The sequence below is a fragment of the Uloborus diversus genome, chromosome 3 (assembly GCF_026930045.1).
Source record: "Uloborus diversus isolate 005 chromosome 3, Udiv.v.3.1, whole genome shotgun sequence".
Classification (NCBI taxonomy): domain Eukaryota; kingdom Metazoa; phylum Arthropoda; class Arachnida; order Araneae; family Uloboridae; genus Uloborus; species Uloborus diversus.
In genome coordinates, this window is record NC_072733.1 from 133,467,208 (window position 1) to 133,485,976 (window position 18,769).

The 18,769-nt window shown below is 30.4% G+C and overlaps 1 long non-coding RNA gene across 1 annotated transcript; it reads left to right on the forward strand.

Moving 5' to 3' along the window:
* The first annotated feature begins 364 nt into the window (after positions 1–364).
* Positions 365–12,205, forward strand: LOC129218088 (uncharacterized). The gene is made up of 3 exons (XR_008580286.1): positions 365–473; positions 9,051–9,351; positions 12,082–12,205. It is a non-coding gene; the product is annotated as an uncharacterized LOC129218088 (long non-coding RNA).
* Positions 12,206–18,769: the final 6,564 nt, after the last annotated feature.

Sequence of the window (18,769 nt, forward strand, 5' to 3'; positions counted from 1 at the left end):
TTAAATTCATACCCAACAATAACCATTTTGTAAAATTAATATCTTGGCTGGAGTCATGTTTTCTGTACAAAATTAATACTTAAACCGAAAGTGTATTGACCTCCGTCCACTTATGAGTACTTCAGTTCTGGGCGTCAGAGGATTTCTTTCTGTTAGAAAAACACTCGGATTCAGTTGAAAATCTTGTTGTTGACGTCAGTTCTTATTTGCCGGGACGCATAATCCTGCAGACCTAGACAGGCTGTTTGTGGCAGTAATCCGCCTCACTTGAAGTACTTAGAGACTGCGTATTAATATCTGCGCATGCAGAAGAATATGGTCAAATGAAGTCATGACACGTAGCCAGAAAATAGACATAAATAACGACGGAGCATACGCAAAATCATTCCAGACTCTTTCAGACAGAGCGCGGATCCTTCGATTGCTTTAGCACTTTGAATTCATGAAGATGGCTATGACTTTGCTAAGTGTTGGTAAGTTATAACTTTAAAAAAAATAATTATTGACAATTATTTTTTTAAATATTGAACGCTTTATAAAAATTTAAAATGATTTTGTATTTTAGAAAGCATTTGTTAAAGTTCATAAGCCAACATGGTGAAAAGCCTAACATATGTTACATTATTTTTCTTGAGTTTCATTGTTTTTAGATTAAACTTTCAGAAAAACGTTTACCCCAAAAGTCAGAAATCGTACGAGGTATAATTTCAACAAAACGGGAACACTTCTGCGCGACTTTGAATGAACTCCATATGGCATCATAAAGACTAACTTTGACTTACACAACTTCATGAAACTACACATAACTAAAACACAATTTTTAAGTGATAAACGACTAAGATAAAAAGTAATAAGCAAATAACTTACATTTAAGTCAGGTTTTCTCTTATCTAGAATTCTAAAAATGTACACAATAATGTTTAATTCAAAACGTTGCTCGTTTGTATTATCTTGAAAATGCTCCATATGCTAATTCATTAAACATTTATAACTATTACTACTTCAGGAAACTTCTTTTTGAAATGAACGAATAATAAAATAAGGTAACACTAACATAAGACAATTTCAGCATGGCAAATGAATTTTGCTCGAGAAATTTTTAGTTTTTTATTTTTTAAACAGTTAATTTACATTTCTAAGTGATATTCAAACCAGGTCAGACTTTTTTTTCCCGAATACCAAAATGGCGTTTTTAGAACGTTTTCCAAAAACCTTTCAAGATTTTTTTTTCCGTTCAAATGTTCACCATTTCTTAATTTTAACTCCATGTTTGTTTTAAATAGCTCAAGTTAAGAAAAGGAGTTCTCAAGTTTGTTATTTCAGCATTAATTTGCCACTGTCGAAACCAAAGAATACTTTCAGAAATGTTAATCCAGTTTATTGCTTTCTTCGTTTATCTGAATTAGTTTTGCAATAATAGTAATACTATTTATCTATTTTTTTCATTCTTTTCATGGATTAAAATAATAGTTTTTAAACAAATGTCACATTTTACATGAAAAGTAGAAACATTTGCTTAGTGTGCAAGCAAATGGTAAAAGAAGAAAATAACGAAACATAACTCGTTTAATTGGAAATTAAATATACAACTAAAAGTTTTATTTAATAAATGAAAAACCAAGTGCTAACAATTATAGTAGTAAAGTTAGGTTCGCATATAAAATTTTTTAATTAGGATGATCACTTTTTATTTTTTACGTCTTACGACATCAATAAATTATATTTTATAAATGCATAGTTGTATTTTATTAGCTGTTAATTTTAAACAATTGAAAGTATTGTTTGAAACATAATATTATTTAATATTAAGTAGAAATATTAAAAATCACATTTTAAAACTCATAGTATTTATTTATGTATTAAATAATAAAATTAGCGCAATTTTGCTTGCTGTAAAAAAAATAGTGCCACTTTCATAGATCAATTGATTGTAAACCACGGCAAAACTCGTAAACAGTTTTAAGGTATTGAGAGAGAATGTTACAACATTTGGTAACGCACAGAAATAAAGCAAATTGAAAAAGGCGACAAGTTCTCCCTTCAGCCGAATTTCAAGCCGTACGCAGAGGCACCAAATAGAGTACGCAGTGCTCAAAACAAAAGTTTGAAAAAAAAAATATTAACTAAAGTGTCAGTTTTAATCTACGTCACTATCTATTTTTTCAAAATCGCTTATGAACTCTGCACCGCATTGGGAAGGTAAAGCGCAGTTTCTGCAGAAACGAGTTTTGCTACGCTCGAGGATACGCGTTTTGGACTCCATACTAACAATAGTTAAATATTGGAGTTTGAAGTTTTTTTTCCCTTTGTTTATTTTCAGCGGATCAGCGGAAATAAAATGGGCAACCTTTTACAAGGAAACAAAAAAAAAAAAAAAAAAAAAAAAGGAAATGGGGAAAAATTAAAAATTTGCAGATATTGCGTTTTACCTTCCCACGGTAGTATATTGTTAAGAAATTTTCTAGATAAAGAGTTTTACTTAAAAACACGTTTTTAAACCATATCTTAAATTTCAGTAAGTTACCGCCTAATTAGCAAGGGCTAAGGCATAAATACGTGAAATATACCGCCAACTCAGTTATTCCAGCCGAGGACTGCAGTTTCGTGCATATTAGCACTCATCAGCCCGGCTTAGGAAGTGAGAGAGATAGAGGTGGAAAAACATGTATGTGTATTTCATGCATATCTTAAATTATTATTTTTTAACCTCTTTAGTCCTCCTTGGAATTTTAATAAATGAAGGAAGTAAAGTAAAATTTCAGCATAAACTAGGCGCTATTCATCAGCTAATAATGCAAAAATTTTTTTTTTTTTTTTTGTATTTATTATTTATTTATTTTTGTTGGCAATCAAGATAGCTAAATAATTTCACCCTTTTCCGTGACATGGCATTTCTTAGTCTAATCTTAATCTTAGATAGAGAGTCACGTCAGTCACTGCAGATTGACCAATTAAATTCATGGAGCTTAATTATTGAAAAAATGTGTCGTACTAATAATATAATCGAAAACAAAATTATCGTACTCTTTGTCTTGCAAGTAAAAAAAGAGTTTACTTTTATTGATCCTTTTTTTCTTTCGAAAAGGAGGGGGGGAAGCAATATCTTTCGGATTGGAAGTTCTTTGCATTTGTTATCATTTTCGCGTACGTTTACAAAACGCGTAGGTCCGGAAATTGTGTGAATAATTATTCTTTAAATCGTAGCTAACTTTAGAATTTCTAATACCGAAGCTTAAAGGATTTATTAATATGTTATTCATTTCCATGTTTCTGTTTATATTGTATATATATATATATATATATATATATATATATATATATATATATATATATATATATATATATATATATATATACTAGTTTACTACCCGGCGTTGCCCGGGTGCTTCTCAATGTAACTTATCTTTTAGATAATTAAATGGATGAATTCTATCTAAATGAGGGTAAAAAATTGCAATCACACCACTTTCTAGGCTTAAGTCCTCGATAGACTGTAAATGGCGCAGAAAGTCGAACATTTGCCGAAAAAATCACATCTAGTAAAAACGAAAAAGCATGAGGCATGTTGTCGGGGTTCTGTCGTGCCCATGCAAAGACAAATGATTGCACATTTTGTGGGACAACCTTTTATGTGATGCTTCGAATACAAAACCTTAGCTTAGAATGCTACCTTAGAAGTTTTTGTTTACCCCAAGACATCAAAGCATGTTATGGTACTCAAAGCCTCTTTACATCCATTTTATTCTGAAAAAAAATCATGAAATGTCGGCCTAGAAAGAGTAATGAGTAAAATTCAATGGCTTTTATCATGCACAAATATATATGCAAAGTATGCTTATTGGACACCGTTACAGCATTTTCAGATTAATTGAAAATCATCCTCAATGGCCCAAAAGCTTAACAGATAGTGCACCGTACAGAAAATAAAGAATTCAATCATTGTTTAAAAAAAAGACGTTAGCATTCCGTTTTACGGATTTTCTGGCGATGATTTTCGTATCAAGGTATCACGTGTTAGGTAGACTAATTTTATAATTTTTTATAAGTGTTCAGGTATGCAAACATATTTTGTAGAAAACGTTCGCTAAGTATAAATAACTTTACAAAATGTGTCTGCTCGCACTTTCCATGACGATTTAGTACCATGCCATGGATTAAAATTGGATAACATTAACTTACATTAAAAGATGTACGTCAAGTACATTTTATTTTCTTATATTTATGTCAAATTTTTATTTTCGTTGGTAGGAAAGACAGTAAGACAGTAATATCACTGTCTTGTAACGATGGGGAGTTTGTCTATATTTAAATTCTATTTCAAATTTTTAAAACCTGATACTTGCCGTAAATGTTGTACATAATAACGAACTATATAAGAAGTAGGCGTGACCATTTCGGTCACTATACGCGTCAGTTTTTTTTTTTTTTCTTTATTTTCAGGCTATGAAATTAAAAAAAAACCGTCTAATTTGTACTTACAACCAATGGTGTTCCCATAGGGCATATACACCGTATACTCTCAAATATTATTTAGACACACCCTCAAGCTTCAAAAATGTTCATATTATGACTTATTATGTATGTGATCGCATACACATATTGTGCGTAATGGATTACTGGAAGTATACCCTCAAAAAAATTGATGGGAACGTTACTACTTACTACTGTATAATAGCCAATTCTTTTGCATATACTTTTCAAAAAATCGTTGTACAGTTTGTTCCTTTCATCCGCAGCTTCAAATCGAAGGAAATGTATATCCACGTTTTGAAATGTAATCTAAAAAGTACCTTACGCCCTGCTGTTAAGACAGCGCTTCGATTACACCGATTCGCGTCCATTCTTATCTTACAGCATTTCTTCAATGACAGTTGAAATGCTTAGTGGTAGTTACAAACTTCCAATTTTTTTCGATTGTTTACAATAAAAGTCATCGAACTAAGCTTCTTAACTGAGAATGGAGATTTGTTCAACTTATTTCGCGATGAAACAAAAAAGAAAAAACTTCATAATGTGGCGTAATATTTCATTATACCCTTTTCAGTAGCAGTCTCTTTGTTTCAAAAGTTGCATCATATCCGCTAACTGGTTTTAAATTATTTCTAGTCTGCGAAGATACTCCATCAGGCGTACTATTGCTCGAGCGTTAAGGTAACATAACATTTTAAACCGTTAAGAAATTTGTTTATGTAAAAAATTGAGCAATTTTAACTCTTACCCTTCCAAAACTATATGAATTCCGCCGCATTAAATTTCCGTGTGGTTTTGCGGGTCTAAAGGTGCACAGCCTTATATTTTACCACACATTACCAATCCTAGTATGGTAGTTTATGTACATTTAAAAAACGCCATGACTATCCCCCTCCCTCTTGAAAGATAAATTCCAGCTCTGCTACTATGCACAGAAATGATCATTTTGCAATTCATTTGACATATTAGTATTTTAGCCCCTGATCTTTGATAATCTGGAGCGATTTCTGTTAAACTTAGTTGAACCGAATTAGGTAAATCATAGAGAGAAGATCATAAAGAGCATATACATATTGCATTGATTTGTTTGAGGATAATACAATATTAAATTAAATTTCTGTTTCAAGGATGCGGTTTTAATAAAAGTTTAGCATTCTAATGCTAAATTTGTTGAAGATTGTACCTCGATAAAAAATGCTTTATCGACACCTATTTCATTTTGGTATTTTCTGTGCTGTTCATGTAGAAAATACTGATGAAAATTTTCGTTTATTTTTACGATACTATTACTTGAAAACTTATTACCGAAAGGTAGCAAACGAATTTAGTTCAACCTGCGGAGACTTCACTGCATCCCCGTGTCTTTGCAGGCTGCAGTCTAAGAAACAGTGAACAACAGCATTTCTTAACGTTCGACTTTCTCGCCAAACATGCTTTAACGCTCTTTGCTAAACGGCATAGACGGCGATCGTTCAGGATACCTTTTGTGTTGATTGCATTTAAAATAGCTCCTGGTAGTTATATGCTGATAACCGTTTTCATTTGCTTTGAACCAAGGTTCACAAATTTAACGATTAAAGTTAATCTTTGAAGAAATTTCATCTAGAGCAGTTTTTTACGGGCTTTTCTTTTAGACTAAATTCATAACTAAACAAAAATTCGTTCTTGCAGAAATGATCTATTTTATGACTCAAAATATGAAATAAGACTTCTTTAGGTCTTTTTAAAATTCCAAAAACCCGCCTATAAGAATTCCTGAGCAACAATTTACCTTTGTGCCAAATTTGGAAGAAATCCGACGAAAACTGTGGATTTGTATAAGGAACATACACACATACCCACAAACATACATCCATTTATATATATATATATATATATATATATATATATATAGGGTGTCCTAAAAAAGACTGATTGTTTTTAAAAATTTATCACAGGAAAACGGTAAATGATAAAAAAAATAATTCTTGCAGAAAATCCATGTGGTGGGCCGTAAATTTTTTTCCACCTGAGTTTAAATTTTCGTTGAAATTTTTTGCAACAGATGGCGCTACAGTTAGTAAGCCATAAATTAAGAAATATATATATAGAAAATAGAAAATGACATCATAACTTTTCGAAAATAATGAACAAAAGAACAAAGCAATATTTTGAAACAATCCTCGCTGCAATCGGAGGAAAAATCGGTGAATTTCAATTCTTCTTTTTTTGACTTACCGGCTTACTATGTGCAGCGCCATCTATCGAAAGATTTTTGAACTAAAAATTCGGAACTCTGAAGGAAAAAATTTAGCGCCCACCACATGAATTTCTTTTTTATCATTAACCGTTCTTCTGTTATAAATTTTTGAAAACAGTCAGTCTTTTTCAGTTTACCCTGTATATATAAATATATATAAATACATATATATATATATATATATATATATATATATATATATATATATATATATATATATATATATATATATATATATATATATATATATATATATATATATATATATATATTCAATTTTAGACTGTTATTTAAGATATTTAAGATAATTATGAAGTTTTATTCTTTAAATCAACAAATCATTTAAATGACTATGATAAAGGTTATTTAAATTATTACATTTAGAATGTGTTTTTCATTTTAATTTTTTTTTCTAAATATTTTTAAATAAGTATTGAACTTCAAACGCTTAGAATCAAGAATTATAAATGACTGCTCTTCAAATTGTATCAAGCTTAAGAATTTCTTAATGGAATGGAATGATATTGACTTCAATTCGTTAAGACGGGGTTTTCCAATTTCATTTTATCGGCTTTAAAAAATAATATTTTTCTTTTAATTATTATTTTTTAAACAATATTTTGCTTAGTATTACAATTCGCCATTTTTATTGCATAGTTAATTAGTTTTTTGATGATTGCTTCTCGTATTACGGTACAGCTTTTTAAATACATTGACTTTTTTTTTTTTTTTTTTTTTTTTCCCGTGTGATATTTAGTAGAAAAGATTGAAAAATCTGTAAAAATCGTCAAAATTGTATGCAAAATTATAATTTTAAGGGATGCGGAGTTATCCCTGAGCAAAAAAAGTCAAAAATAAAAGAATGTTTCAAAGTCAGGTTGCAATTCCTCCTTGCAAAACGTGTATTCGGCATTAAAATAATCATGTGTTTTTTTCTTGCATTATTATTGTTATATTATTTTTAAGGGTACAATGGTTTTATTCCTGATTTACAACGACAATTATCAGCATTAGGAAAAATTACTTTTAGTCTGATCTACAAACTTGCCTCTCTAGAACAAGGTACATGCACTTCACAGCTTACATTTAAACGGCGTTTGCTTTAGATTGATTAGCAGCAAAGTCAGAAAAGAGAAATGCTAAGCGATAATTTCGCTCCTATTTTTTTCAAAATCTGTAATGAATTCTCAAAAATGTGGAAATTTTCAACGCAGTATGTACGCACTTAAATCAAAAGGTTAAACCATGAAAGGGAAAAAAACTAGTCCCTTTGATTCCAATACAACATGGTTCTTAGGTAAAGTTAAATGAAAATAATAACTTAGTTTCAGAAATAGATAAAAAAGAATTTTTTTCCTTATAATGCTTTTCTTTGTAGAAAACTTTTTGGTAAAATGATGCCATAAAAATCAGTTATCTTAAAGAGAATAATAAAATAATTTTTCAAATGTGTGCATCAAAAAATTAAGGATATAACTTACTGTCGTATTTTCCGGAAATGAAGTGATGAAAAGAGTTGTTTCCTTATGACCCCCCCCCCCCAGTGAAATGTTGTCTCTTATACCAGACCTCTTTGATGAATTAGCGTGAGTACGCATGCAGTTTACTCATGATTTATACATCTTCATCTTATTTAATAATAAAACAAAAAACAAAAGCAAAAAAAATAGGCCAATTAGCTCACTTGTCCCAAAAACAAGTTTGTCCCACTTTACTTTGCAAATATTATTATTAACTTTGTCAAGTAAGAATATTATGTGTAAATATGTATGGGCTGAGATTTTATCAAGATCAATTGCCAAAATCAAAAATTTGGAGGTAACCATTACATAAAGTCGGCGAACCTCTTCTCTGTTTTAATACCAGAGATGGTACTAGTAGCTCTGGTAGGCACAGTTTTACAGTATGAATTAGAACAAAAAGTTTAATGAAAATCTACCAAGGACCGGGACTTTAAACGCATTTTACTTAAAACTTAAAAATGTCCACTTACATTCATTTGCTTGTCACTGCCTCTATTGTGGCATTGAGATGCAAAGGAATACCAAAATTAAAATTTGGAAACAAACGGTACAATGGATAGGCTAACTTCTTCTCTATTGTAGTATAAGAGATAGTTCTAGTAGCTCTGGTATGCACAGCTTTACAATATGAGTTTGAGCAAAAAATTCAAGGAAAGTCTACCTAGGATCTGAGCTTCAAACGCAATTTACTCAAAACTTTAAAACGTCCACTTATATTCCTCAGCTTGTCACTGTCTCAATTTCCGTATTCAGAGTCAGTTTTAACAAGCAAAAGGCTAAATTCAACACTTTTTATTTTACACCTGTTGCTCTTTCAGTTTTCCTTCTGGCTTTTTGCCAGATTCACCATCTAGAAGCGAAGCCGACGAATTCATTCAGTCTGCTAGATTATCTGAAAAAGGAAGGTAATGAAGATATATGTTGTTATTTTCGAATTATCAGAACAAAGGAAGAGTGGAATTTGATGCAACTCCCAGGCGCCTCCGGGATGAACCTAGAAGATACCCCTGATGATGATGGTAAGCTTCCAGTTTTCTTTACGAGCCCAGACAAGTTCCTAGCAGACATCGATTTTCCTCAAGGAGATGATAGAAACATTCCGTACTCCGAGATATAAGGGTAAATTCAATTTTTCTTTAATTTTTTTACTTTAAACAGCGCGTCACATTTTAGCCTTCGTAAACCCTATTTTGCAGCCATTAGGTCATGATGCACACTTCAAATTTAAAAAAAAAGGTCAAAATAAGATGCAGATATAAGACATTAAAAGTTTGTAGCAAATCTATGCATGCAAACAATACAAAAACTTATGCGGTACGTAGGTTCCCTCATGCATATTTAGAGAGATCACAAGAATCAAGAAAACATTCGAACGCAAAAAAATAATTAACATTTGTATGACCAATATTCACCGAGACACACAGGAAACATCGATTTTTAGTCCTATACCCTTTTACACCTGTAGTCTTTTACATATTTTCAGGGTCCATATAGCGGCTAACAAGTGTGGCCGAACATAATTATGTGTGGTTAGAGAGTTTTTTCTTAAACTAAACGAGCATTTTTAGTGTATTTTTACGTATCGTAGCATAACATTTGCATTTACTTTTAATAATAATGAATAAATAATAAGAATAATGATAATAATAATAATAATAATAATAATAATGATAATAATAATAATAATAATAATAATAATAATAATAATGAAAAATCTGATATGTTTTTAAACTTGTTTACTTCGACAACAAGTCCTTAACAAGACTTGTTCCCATTTCATTTTCTGTACAGTCCATACTCTATGCACTGGGATTGGTAACTTGAATATTTCCTTGAACTTTTAAAGTAAATATTTAAATTTTTTGTGGTACGAATATTTTTAATTTAGACGATTTCCCTATGTAAAACTATAAAGAATTGAGACCCTGAGAAAACTTATCTTTCGTATTTTTTCATACTTTGTTTTTCATTTCAAACTTTTGTTTTATCTCTGCATCTTATCTTCGCAATTTTTGCGAATGTATTCATTCAGTTTTATTTACTCATTTATTTATTTTTTTTTGTTTAATAAAATTTTTTTAATCATTATTTCATTATTTATTCATTTATTTGTTTTTTATTTACTCATTTAATGAAACATATTTTTAAAACCAAATAAAAAATGATTCGCTCAAAAAATATTTATTTTTTACTTAGCCCCATGCAAAAAGTGAAAAATTTTCGACCTTTTTTTAAGGTAAATACTTACTGTCGAAAACAATGATAAGCAATGCAAGTTTTTTGCTAAAATACATTGTTACTTATTTTTGTTCTGCAATTTTGAAAACAAATTGTCAATTTATTCATTTTGAAAAAGGTGAGTTAGTATACTTTTTAACACTATCTCATTTTACTCTACATTCCTCTGTTCAGAAAATGTTACAATTAAAAAGGGCAATGTATATATAATAAGTCATTGCACAGTAAACTATGGCTAACTCAATTTCAATGCATTCATCGCTATTGTACTTAACTTGATACATTTAGCATAAATTTCAAGGTCGAGGCGGCTGTTGAAGGCAGCTAATCTAGCCACCCTAACAGCTGGTTCAAATATAAATAGCTAAGAAAGTGTAATTATCTAAATAAATAACTCAATAACTTTATCTCAGGGAATTGAATTCGTGCGAAAGGCGAAACCTAAAAGCAATTATTTTCTTAGTAATTCAATGTGAGAGAGGAAACAGTGCAAAATTGCATTCTTGGAAAATTCCAAATCTTTTGATACCTATCCACTGTGTTCTCTCAATGCGGACAAATTTCCTACTCGGGAAAACAAATATGCCATATAGATACAAACATACATTCTTACGTGTATTTACACTCGGATTTAACAATAATAATAAAAAAAAAGTTAAGTGGAACGAACTCATATTATTGACCTAAATCCAGAAGATGGGACCAATTAAAATCATTAGGATTCATTTCCTCTGTCGATTTACATCTAATTTTCCCATAACTGGTAAATGCGTTACATAAAATCAAATATCTAATGACTTTGTTCGTTCATGAACAAAGACTTACTGCAAAATATATCGATCTTTTTTTTTAATCTTCAGTAAACAGCGGTTCCTAATCCTAACTCTTACTTGCAATTTGAAATGTTAAAAAATTACGAATTACGACTAGTTTTTCCATGGGAAATGTGCACAATTTATGCTACTTGGTTAATTTTATCAAAATTTATTAGTCTCTATGTTACAGAAATTTTACAAAAACCTAATACTTTCTGTAGTTATATTTATTTTCTTTCATACTCTAAATCATAAATGAATTGAGGTTATCCACACGGAATAATTTGTAGCCATTGTACCGAATATTTTGTATCCATTGTATCAGAAAATCCAATCTCTTCTGCGGAGTTCATCACAGTATAAAAATAACGAACTCAAATTGCCAAAATGTTTAACAATCTATAAAGTTTTAAATAAATAATGATCATTTTTTGACGTAGAGTATCTCCAAAACACAAATAACAATCTTTAACTTATTTAACAATGTAAGTACGAAATTTTCGATGCATTGTAGATTTCATGCATGAAAATTTTATTAGGGAAAAAAAACCTACCTACTTTAGATCCATTATTTCAGCGCAGTTCTACAGCTCATTAGTTGAGGAAAATTCCAGGTGGTTAAGTTCATTACCATAATCGTTCAAACACATGAATATAAAATATATTTTAAATGGATATCACAAGATCTTTAAGGAAAACTTCACAGTTTAAGTATAAGTGCATCAATAAAATAAAATGTTTTGCATGCAAGATTTCTTTTATTATTATTTCTAAAACATTTTTATCTTGCTAATAGGCTACTTTGAACAACTTCGGCTCCTAGTGTTTAAGAAACAAGAAAACAATGCTGAAAAAAGAAGAAAGAATAAAGGACACTTTAGATTTGTAGAAATATATGAATAAATATTAGCATCATAACATTTTGCCTCAATGCTTTCATTCATAGTTTTATGCTTAATTGGTTGTTTTACTTAAATTCAAAAAAAGAAAACACTAATTTTTGAAATTGAATGTTACTTACCAAAGCTTTTCTACATTCCTTTCCAAACTATAACAAAACCATTTCACACACAAAATAATTTTTTTAGAAGCAGCACCAATATTATATTTAAGATTGTGAAATTAGTTTTACAATCCGCATATAACTTTTTAATATACATGAAAGAAAAAAAACATTTTTTAATGAAACACATTTTTTTTACAATATTTACTTTTTATTTTCCTAGTTAAAGGATACGAGACTATACGAAACATTTCATGTTTATATTTAGTAAACAATGTGAAAAAAGGCTTATAAAATTAAAACCTCAAAATAGATGAAGAATTAAGCAGCAAAAGTTTAGGCAAAAAAATTACTTTATTTCGTCTCTCTCTCTCTCTCTCTCTCTCTCTCTCTCCCTCCCTCTCCCGCCCTCCCCCCTCTCTCTCTGTGTCATTTCAAATGGGTTTTCACTCTTAGTAAATTTAGATATAGTTGTTTTGCTGCATTAGATTTTGCAATAAGGTTAAGTTTGTTTTGAAAAGTCACTTATTACGCAGGATTTTAAGAAAGAAATTCAAGTAAGTTTCTTAAAAAGTTTATTTTGTCAAGAATACAGGTATCGCTATTATAGAGAGTGTAAAGATACTGCAAGCAACCCAGAAGGTAAGTGCAAATAACTAGTATTGAAATTAATTCTTTTAGCAATAACAAAAGCTCTTTAAAGAGGAAGTTATAATATATACAGTTTATCAACGACCTACACATTTTCAATACCAAATGACATTAATCTTTAAGATTTTTTTCAACTGAAACGCTCCACGAACTTAACGTACAAACAATAATTTTCAGCATTTCAAAGATTAAACGAAAAGAAAAACACGCAGCTGTACTAACAGGACACATAAATAAATAAACTGCTTAATAGTTTAATATATTTTAATTCCATCTCTATTTTTAAAAACTACATTTCTGCATTTGGAATTGTAGCAGGTTTTATCGGACATACCGGATTCGATTTAAAAAGGAAAGATTAAAGCAATACTGTAGTCCCTCGTTTTACGCGGGTTTATTTTACGTGGTCTCGATTATACGCGATTTAAGATTTGACACCTTTATTTTATTTTACGCGGATGAGTTTCGGTTTTACGCGGTTGCGGCAATGCAAACAGATAAAATTTTTCTCTCTTTCAAAATCCAAACTCCTAAAGATTGCAGATTACACGTAATAAACTACATTTGAAGTGCTAATAACCAAACTTGAGCCCCTGTAGACATTTATGCGATTGGTTCCAGAGCTCTTTGCAAAAGTAAAGTTATTAAACTCACACAGTTCAGAACTCGCTGGAGAAAGAGCTTTTAGGAGTGACAAAGGAGACCAAAACCAACGGGGATACCGACGTCGGTGACGCACAACCAAAAACGTTCATATTGAAAATTTTGAGCCATTCCTAGACAATAGAAATTATCTTTCTGATTTGTTAGTGAAGGAAGATTCTATCATGAAAATTCTTAATGACTGCCAAAAGACTATCATAGCCGGGTCCGCTTTATAAACAGAACACAAAATTAATTTATGTTTTCTTTATGCATGTTGTGCAGATAAGTCGATATAAGTACACATAAAACTTATTATACTATTAGTCATCACTAGAATAAAGTATTTTGTTATCTACGGAACCAAACCCCTATTTTAACACTAGTATTAGGTCTCAATTTACGCGGTTTCGATTTACGCGGCATTTCCGTGGAACGTAACCCCCGCGTAAAACGAGGGTCTACTGTAGTTTATTGAGCAATTGTTTTAGATCTAGAAAGTGTATTTCTGGGATTTGAGGTTAGTTATGAAACACAATTTCCATTAACTTCTTGATAAGACTCTGTTAGTACATTCCGATCCCATTGATAAATTTTTCTCCGACTTTTACCGTCACTTGGTTAAATACTTACCAGCAGTAACGCATTTGGTTTATGTTTCTGGTCAGAACTTGAGTGCTTTTACAGCAGACTAAGTTTTATTCTTAGGTTTGAAAAAGGCCTATCATTTATCAGCAAGTGGTGCCACCATATTTCAGGACATCTTACAGAGAGGGAAGTTTTAACGATTGGGTTTCCAAATTAACATCGAAAAAGAGGGGAAAAAAGAATGAGAAGTATTAGTCCAGGTCTCCTAATCAGACAAGTTTCAACGTTCTGTAAATTCAAATATGCTCTTAGCTGTTAAAAAACAGTAAGTCTGTAAGCCAGGAAGAAGTTCGTAACCATATTCACAAAATATTTCTCTGTGAAAATTTGCTTAATCACAAAATGCGCAACTTGACTGATTTCAGAAAGGTTTAGATTCAGTTATTGAGTTCCTGGAATAAGCTGAGAAATTAATGCCTTATAACTGGTAAGTTAAAAGAATTTGAAAGTATTGTTTTGATAAAAACATAAATTTTTGTATAAGTGTAAACAAATCATGACACAGCCTCATTCTAAAAAAAAAGGCAAGCATTCATAAAAGAACACCACATAAAAATACTTGCAAAAAAACTTTTAGAATTATTTGTTTTGCTATTAAATACACGATAGACAAACTAGATCTCAACAAAAATATATTAATAAAAGAGGCCAAAATCTGGAAGAACTTTACGATGGACAGCTCGGCAGTCACTTATGCAACAAAAATTCCTCACTGGTGAGATGCCCTCATACCACTTATGTTGCACGGCAAGAAGTCCATAAGATATAACCTGAAGGCAAACCAAAGCCAACTTTTTAGACAGAGTAAACTTTCATTAAAGACATTGGAAACTCCCATCTAAGCAAATGTTTTTCAAAATTTATCAGGCTCTGTTCGTGTTTCTTCGACTTTCATCTTAGCTTTTACAAGACCAATCTCTCGACCATACTTCTTCTTGGGCTTTCCTTTCTCTCTTCCCTTCTATTTTCTCTGTTGCCGAAAAATGTCATCAACCTTTTCTAAAACCTCCTAGTATTGATGCCACAAAAATGCTGTACAACATAACACTATTTTACAATTGTTTTATGAAAATATATGTAACCAGATAAAATAATCAAAATAACGTAGAAATAAAAGAGTCCAAAAGCTAGACAAACTTCAGAATAGACTGCTCAAGAGTCTCATATTTTTCAAGCTTTCTTCAGCCTTCCTCTTAGCTTTTAGAAAAACAGCAATCTCACAAATATGTCTCTTCTTAGCCTTCTCTTTATGCTTATTTCTCTCTTCCTATCTATTTGTTGCCGAAAAAGTTCATCAGCCTTTTCAAAACCCACATAATATTGTTGCCTCAAAATAACTGCACAGCATAATACTATTTTACAATTGTTTTATGGAAATATATGTAACCAAATAAAATAATCGAAATAACGTAGCAATAAAAGAAAAGAAATCTAGCCCAAAGGCTAGAAGAACTTCAAAATAAACAGCTCAAGGGTCTCATGTTTTTCACGCTTTCTTCAACCTTCCTCTTAGCTTCCAGAAAAAGAGCAATCACACGCCCATGTCTCTTATCAACCTTCCCTTTATGCTTACTCCTCTCTTCCCATCGATTTGTTGCCGAAAATGTTTGCCAAGCTTTGAAAAACCACATAACATTGTTGCCACAAAATAACTACTAATAACGTTACAGTTGTTTTATGAAAATATATGTAACTAAAGAAAATAATAAAAATAGCGTAGTAATAAGAGACCACAAAGATTAGAAGAACTTCAGTATAGACAGCTCAAGAGTCACGTAGACAACAAATGTTGAAGTGCTCTTATACCACTTATGTTGTAAGGCCAGAAGCAGTTCACAAGATAAAGTGTGAAATAAAATATGATGGAAAGCAATATGATCAACAAAAACGAATTTTGTTCCGTATTCTGAAACTACATGTTTCAAAAGGTGAAAATTACGGCTATCTTAAAGGGCTCTACAAATTTAACTGCAATTGCTGATTTAATATAATGTATAAATAGATGTCGGGTTATATATAGAAAATTTCAGGATGTTAATTGCATGGTAACATAAAAAGAATGCTATCGAAGTAATTTTCTTCGACTGAATTTTGAATCTCAGGGGTAAAAAATTGTAAGTAAATAAATACATTTTATGCGATATTTAACCGAAACACCTAATTTTTAGTAGAATATATAGAAAAACAGTACCTTCACCATAAGTAAATTATTTACTTTTGTATCATTGAAAAATAAAAATTAAAACAATTAATGTTGTTCTTATGATTTTTATTATTATTAATGTTGTTATCTATAGTTAAAATTAAAGAATTTCATCTTAATGATCATTTATTTCAAAAATACAATCATTTACAGATATGCTTTGTGTTAAAAACAAAAAGTTTTAAATTAAGTGGATCAATTGATTAATCCCATACTTTGTAAATGTTAGTTCTACAGGGTAATTCATTTACCTGTAGTCAAACAATTTATTCTATTTTTCTTGAAATTAAAAAACTGAAAAGATACTTTCTTGAGATTTGGTGCGAAAAACTAAGTAGCATCCCAGCGTAATGCTTTGAAAGAAGGATTTTTGACTTTTGTGTTGATGTTTTGCAAAAATATTAGGAAAAGAATGAACCGAAAGGGTTTTTGCACTTTTTTTTTTTTTTTTTGAAGAAATAATTAGATTTAAAAAAAAAATTATTTTAAATGCATATTTTCTATATTATTTGAATGGAGCTTGCTCTTAACATGTTTGTAAACGTTTCGTAGTAATTTGAAAGTACGATATTTTGCAATTGCTATTCACAAAATAATTCGTGAATTAAAACGTTCAGCAAAAAAAAAAAGGTGGAACAAACGAGATTATTAGCATATTACGTATTAAAACTCAAATGGAAGAAAAAAAATAAAGAAAGATAGAATTTGTATAGTTGCAAGATAAATGATTTGGAACATCTACACTTTAAAATATTGAATATTATTCGGCTCATTTTCAGCAATAATGCTATATTTTCTCTTTATTGATTTTTTTAATTGATGTGAATAGGATAGAAATGTCGAGATAAAAATATCGCAAATTAACTTTTGCTTTCACCATCAGTTAACAGTAATTGTTTTGTTCGTGTTTCATGACGAAATTAGAAATACAGGTATCGTTGAAGTGATAGTAAGCAATTTGTGATGCTTAATCCATTTTATGCATGGGGTTGTAATATGTGAAATGTATTAAATATTCATTATGCTTAGTTGAAATAATTATGTATTCGCTAATTATGCATAGAACTATATAAAATTCAAATGCAACAAAAATGTCGTTACTTGTATCACGAAACACTTTAGGAATACCCGCCATTCTAAAAGACATTAGAAAAACTCTTATTTTAAAGACCTCTAACAAGTATTTTTGAACTGTTTTTTCTCTATTAAAGCTATTTAAAGTAAAATATTAAACTTAATGATGAAACTTGTAATATTTAATTGTTTTTCAAAAGTGTTCACATACAAATATGTACTAAATGAAATTATCAAAAATAATCAAAACAATAAACTAATGAATGCCGAATGAAATATGGAGAAACTGGTAAATTATAGATAATAATGCATTTAGAAGACAAGAAAATGAGTCCTGGGATAAAGAATGATTATGGGGACTTACTTTCTTGAAATGTTTATGTGTGCGTGTTTGAAATGACCAGCACTGTCATATATAAAAGGTGAAAGAAAAAGAACAACCTGCGAAACTCTTTCCGGGAAACAAAAACACAAATAAATTTATTTAATCGTGTAGTCTTTAATGCCAAAAATGCAGAGGTTCAAGTACCTATGGTATTAAAATATTTCTTAGACTTATGTCTACCTATAATAGTTTCTTATAAAAAAAAACCTACAAATAACTTTTTATTTCTGCAAATTCTGTTCAACAAACTCAAGATGCCATAGGCAGTTTAAAACAGTTCGGACGCACAAAAAGGTCTTCTATTTTTTAAGAACACGATGTAATTGAATCACTACATCAAAATATAGTTGTATTCTTTAACTCTCCCCCCCTCCTCATTACCGGGTTTAGTAGACATGTACTGTCGAAACCTGCATAGACCACATGCTGTCACAAGCTATTTATAGAATGTTAGGTCTTTCAAAGGGATACATTTTGTCACAACTTTCAAGGAGCACTTTCCCAACTTAAAAAATTGCCGGTCAATTTGTTTACCTCCATCACTAATCCCTTATTACAACGTTATCAAATCGACAAAAACGAAGAAGACTTTGGAAACATTGCAGTGATATCTTTTTCCTGTCCATGGACCATACTTCCTATAGAGTTTTTTCGCAGACTTGCATACGCCATCGAATATGAATTAATCAATAAACAGTGCTGTTTCCGATGTTTCTTTCCACATTTATTTCCCGGATATTCATGATTTAATTTGTTTTTGATTAAAAAAAAAAAAAAAAACAGAATTTTAAACTGTTAGACGCTATGAATTAGTTAATTCCAACTATATAATGATTTTCTTTGGGCATATTTTGAAATCAATTTTTTTCCAACATTTA